The sequence below is a fragment of the Ptychodera flava genome, chromosome 1, assembly GCF_041260155.1.
Source record: "Ptychodera flava strain L36383 chromosome 1, AS_Pfla_20210202, whole genome shotgun sequence".
NCBI classification, from domain to species: Eukaryota; Metazoa; Hemichordata; class Enteropneusta; family Ptychoderidae; genus Ptychodera; species Ptychodera flava.
Window position 1 is genome coordinate 40,673,612 of NC_091928.1, and position 5,720 is coordinate 40,679,331.

At 38.9% G+C, this 5,720-nt stretch overlaps 1 long non-coding RNA gene across 1 annotated transcript; it reads right to left on the minus strand.

Annotated features, from left to right (window-relative positions):
- Positions 1–1,254: 1,254 nt before the first annotated feature.
- On the minus strand, positions 1,255–4,142 carry LOC139137360 (uncharacterized). Its single transcript, XR_011553374.1, has 4 exons — positions 3,986–4,142; positions 2,466–2,695; positions 1,820–2,060; positions 1,255–1,544 (listed from the first exon to the last, which is right to left on the minus strand). It is a non-coding gene; the product is annotated as an uncharacterized lncRNA (long non-coding RNA).
- Between the last annotated feature and the right edge of the window lie 1,578 nt (positions 4,143–5,720).

Here is a 5,720-nt window from a genome sequence, read left to right on the forward strand (position 1 = left end):
GCCTTTGATTCTCAGTGTGACAGTTTACATCTTGATCTGTGCAAAGACAAATGACAGAGACCAGCTGTCTATAAAGTTACATTTTTGAAAGTCAAGTCTTCCGGTGATGTCACACCATCTGATATGCCTCCTTGTAACAATATCTTGAAAAAGTTGCCATGAGATGTAGTTTTGTGGACATTTTTTCAAACTTAGTCCTAATTTTGCTCAATTCAGTGTTACCTGAAATATGTTGGTACAAGCTGGCCCACTTCATCCTTGTTTACAGTTTTTACCAGAAGTGACAACAGTCAGAAACTTTTGTTGAGACTTTCAGTTTTTGTTGTATCCATCAGTGTAGCTTGTTTCTTATACTCACTGAGGCCAAGAAAAATAAAAAGTTTGTTTCTCATCCTCACGTGCGTCAATTTAGACCGCCGCATAAACCTTCGTTTCTGCTCATGAGGAAATAAAATGAAAAAACCCTCAAAAATATGCAACGATAGTGCATAACGCTGTGCTCTATAAAACAACTACACAAAATAACTGACACTAACATTCCATTCAGAACTGTAGACATATGTCACTATTCTATTAAGCTGTCAAAACTGTGCATTGCTGCACTAAAAGTCAAACTGCAGAACTGTTGCTATACAAAAATACTACAGCAACACTGCTGTGCATTTATCTCTGCATGCATTCCTATGTTTTTTTCATGTTTTTGCGCGTTCTTGTTGGCTGAAGAATAAACATTGAGAGAGAAAAAAGATGCGTCACTGCATCATTTTTGCAATATGTCTGGGATGAGAAACAAACTTTTTATTTTCTTGGCCTAATACTGATATACCAAATACAGTTCGTGAATGCAACATGTGTGCAAAATACATATTACGGTATAACAGGAATGCGAGCTTGAACTTGAGATATAATAATGGTAACGTAAGGATCTGCAATTGATAATCATAGTAAAGTACAGACAAAAAATTGGGCCAAAAGCAAAATGTTTTTCAATATTTTGTTTAATGTCAAGTAAAGGTTCATGTTTTATTCCCTGTTACTGAGATACACAGTGTTCAGCTTGTCAACATTGCCAGTATATGAATAGACTACTTGTTATTGTTGACAAGTGTATTTCAGTCCTGACTAAAAGTCAAATGTAAACAACATTGAATAGAACAAGAATATAAACTTGATGTGACAATCAAAATACACCAGTGAAAAAAGCATCAAAAGTAAAGCTACTGTCCTGTCAAATATCAACAAATAGATGTTGCAACAAGTACATGTAGCTAGATCATACACTACTCTAGACGAGATGGATGAAATCCTGTGTACTGGCCATAGGGATCTGGATAGCGATCCCTTATAGCCCAAACACAACAACTAGGTATAACACATCTGTTGCCAGCACCAAGACGTCCATGTTGCCACACAATGAATTGCCTATAAGCTGCATGGCGATTAGATTTACTCAGGTCGTCTTCATCATCCATAGCCAATATGTCATTCCTATATGCCCTAGCAATGGCAAGAATCAGCTCATTCAATACAACAACTTGAAACTCCTGGAATAAAAAAAAAGCTTTTGCTATACAATTTTGGTATGTAATACGTACACAGTATACACCACACAGAGAGAATGAAATAAGAAATCAATTTCATTGTATTTAGTAACTCACATTGTGAAATTATTCTAAATTGCTTGTTTTCACATGGTGGTACTCAATTCTGAAGCAAAAGTGTACCAATGTGCTCTAAATGTTTTATTGGCACATTTAGACTTGTAGGCTTACTGAATGTTTGATCATATTTCTGTTTGTTTTGAATATATGAAACTTACTTCCAGCCTTGATACGCAGTGAGGTGGGAGCCTCTCACAGCAAAGTCTTTCCCTTTCTGTTGGCATTTGCCTACAGTTGCCACAGATACACCAGTCAGGTTTGCCTGCTTGAGGTGGTGGATGGTATCCACCAGACTTGTGTTCAGTTGGTTCCAAAGATTAAAAACCAGCCTGGTTGCTGATCCACCATTTTCAGAACAAGATCTTTTAACTGATCCTTTTTCATGTTATTTACTTGTCTCTAGATTGAACAGAGAAATAAATGGTCATTTCAAACATGAAAACTCTGCAGTATTGATGACATTGGAATTAAATTATGGCAATAATGAACAAATGCAGTTGTTCAATATTTAACTTGTATAATCTAAAACATCTCCAGAAACAAGTTACCTTTCCAGTCCCCATTTACAGAATTTGAATACATCGAAACTTGACTGAACTGCACGTCTTTTCACAATTTTAATCTAAGAAAAACTTGTCTCCAAGAAGCAGGGCCTTCTGTATGAGAATTCCTCTTGTCTTTGAAAAATACCAGCTATCAGTATTGACACATGGATATAGCTAAAATGTAAAACTTCATGGCCTGCATCCAGTCTGATGTATTATGTTTGTTCACCGAGGAAGATATCTGCAGACAGGTACTTACTGTAATCCTTTGTTTTCTCTGGGCCAAGAGATCTTCTGTGCCTTCTTGGAAAGTTGCCTGTTGTACTACCCTTTGTCTTTGTCTGACTTGTCCACTTCTATTTCCAGCTGTCAACCTGTGTCCTCTCCCTCTCCCTCTACCTCTCCCTCTACCTCTCCCTCTTTGTCTTCTCCCCCTCTGCAGTTAGGATTTTCTTCTTCAGAGTCTGAGGTAGCACTTGACATGCTGACCTGCCATTAAATAACATTCATGGACAATGAAAAAGCGTTAAACACTGAAATTACTCAATTTTTCATCAAGAACATTTTCCATGAAAAGTATCTGTGGCGTGATGCAATCAAAATAGCACTACTCTCAGTTCCACAAGCTGTAGTCTGAGATGGCAGCCAGTTGACCATCAGCATGAACGTGGACCCTCTTTATGGTCTGTGATTGATGTAGCAAACAATCAGTCAAGAATGTTCCCATGCCATAATAATATGGAACCTGTAATATGTGTAACAGCCATGGTTTTGTTCATAAGCAAAGAAACTACGTTCTAGTCTCATCTACCTCAATCGAGCCTGTCTGTCAGGCAACTGCCGGTCGCCAGCAGTGGCGGGTAAATAGAGTAACTGAACTCGACAAAATAAATTTAGCATGCGAATTTCACGTTCTTGTCAAAATATAATGAAAAAGGAACCTATTACACAACGGGGAGAGGATTGTGGACAGAGAGGGAAGCGCTCTCGGAAACGGTAGTATATGCATGCGGTACTAGCAGAAAATTTGTGTTCAATCTCGTCTGGATCTGTACGGTGATCCGGAAGATGCCGTACCACATTCGTCGCTGATGTATTGATGAGAAAAATCATTTGCACAGCTTTAATTTTTATCATATTATTACACTACATTCCCGAAACTTCCGGAGATGTCGGCTAGTTGTGAGCTCGGTCGATGCCAATCACGGCTATGTCGGCCAGTGGGATCGTCGGCCAAGGCACGGTTACTTCTGGCCACTTTCAAAGTTTCGTCATGTATAACAGACTAGTGCATTTCCATTCTCATGAAGTACAAACATCTTTATTAGTGTACGCCTTATACACACATGCGATCTTGAAATATTGATTCCACACTTTATTTTGTTCTGTTTATGGCTTGGATATGATAACAATAACAGCGAGCGCGTGGTCCATGCTGAACACGTATTTACTTACGTGTTTCTGCGGATCGCCCGCGTACGATCGATCGAAAAGTTAAACATCATTAATTACAGAACATCGTAGGTTAAAGTTTCTTTCATCAGACTGTGTGGAAGTTGTCATCGTTTACGGTTTAGTTAGAATTACATCTACGTGCCGCCGCGACTGGCCTAGCTGGTTAAATTGCCGACAACTCCAAGCTCACGAGCTCAAGCCGCGGCAACTACTCCGACAGGCCGAGCTCACATCAGGCCGACTTTCTCGTATTCTTTTCGAAACATAATGAAGCGAAGAAAGTTTGGCAAATGCAAACTTTACTATGAATTATTCATTACTTACTTCAAGTTCCGCCATTGCATCAATATTGCTGTTCGAGTCTTGTGTACAATTTCTCAGGGAGAGAGAGGAGATCATTGACGTCATCAATCTTGGCGGTCTTGATCACGTGTACAGCAGAAAATCCCAATGTTTTTGTTTTGAAAGTTTGTTTACAAAACAGCTTTCTAAGCGGCCGAAACGCATCAAATGAACGAGTTTGTGTGCCGGGAGAGGCGAGAGGTCTATCTAAGAAGAGTACTTCACCTTAGTATGGCCTATTCGCTGTAGTTTTACAAAAAATAATTGACAATTTTGATCCATATTGCAACTTTAACAAAACTGACTATGTTAAGTGGCATGTACAAAGGTATGTACAATAGTCTATATTTCAAGAAGCATCTGCAATTTATAGAGTAACAAACAAACAAACAAAAATACAGCGCAACCATGATGTCCAGCAGAACAAGAAAGTATAGCTTTAAGAGTAACAAGTATCAATAAATCAACACAACTTTTTATCTAAGGAAAGTGGAACACTGAGTGCTACTATGATGGAAATGGCAGCGATTATCGTGGGATTGTAAGGAGGACAGTTGTGGGAGATGAATGCCAGAACTGGCTAGAACAAACACCAAACAAACATACCACGACACCAAGGAATTACCGCGGTGGAGGATTAGGTGATCACAACTTCTGTCGAAATCCAAACAACGACAACATGACCTGGTGTTATAGAAACAACGGAACTGGAACTGGATACTGTGACATTGGTCAGCCCGGTGAACATTGTTCTAAAGGTAAGGCAGATGTTACTTGGTGGATCTGATAACGACATACTGAAATTACTGAAAGTCTTTTTTTCTCCATTACTTCAAAGTGAACAGGCGATATGTGGGAAGTTAATGACTTTTCCTTCGAAACACAGCCATCGGAGACTGGTAACATGGTGACAATATCAGTATTACTTTGTGGCAAGCTTTCCCCATAACCGGTTTTCTTAGAAAAGTATATACACAGTCTCCCAGGCCGCACGTCATGGTCATTGAAAGTACATATACGCTTTCACACCCCAGTGCCAGGCATGTCTAGACGAGTGTTACCTTTCTGCAATGGCTCATATCAATCATTTGAGTGCCGATAAGAAGGCCAGTGAACAACTTTATTCGTTAATGCGGTGCATAATTTGAAACAGTTGTCGATTGTGCCATGGGAACTAGTAAACTCTGTCTTTCACAATCACATTCTACTCCATGTAAAATTGTAGTCTTTTTAGGAAGGAGATGAAAAATGAGAAAGCAACTGACAAATTGCAGATTTTGTCACAATTTACACTAAAAGTCCCGACTCGTTAAAAGATGCTCCCATTGTCTCCAGTATATATAGTGATAAGCACAATTTTTGCGAGAGTTGAAATATTGGTTTGATCCTAAAAAGATTCCCCCCAAACAGAGTTGTTGATTTTAACTTCCTTGCGTCTACTTAACCAGATAACAGTCTGTCGTATGGATTGATATTTAGATTCACATCGATCGAACACATTATTGTGTTATGATCTTGCATTGTTTTGAAAGCTTCATGCTTTCACTGTATGGTCTGACTGCACGAGTGTATGATGTATGAGCTACGCGAACTTTTGCGAGTTTTTCTGTGCGTGTGACAATTGCGTGTATCTTCACTGTGACAAGAAAACAATTATTCATATTATGAGCACTGATTAAACGGACAAAACATTTATAAAGCAGGATTGAATTCACAA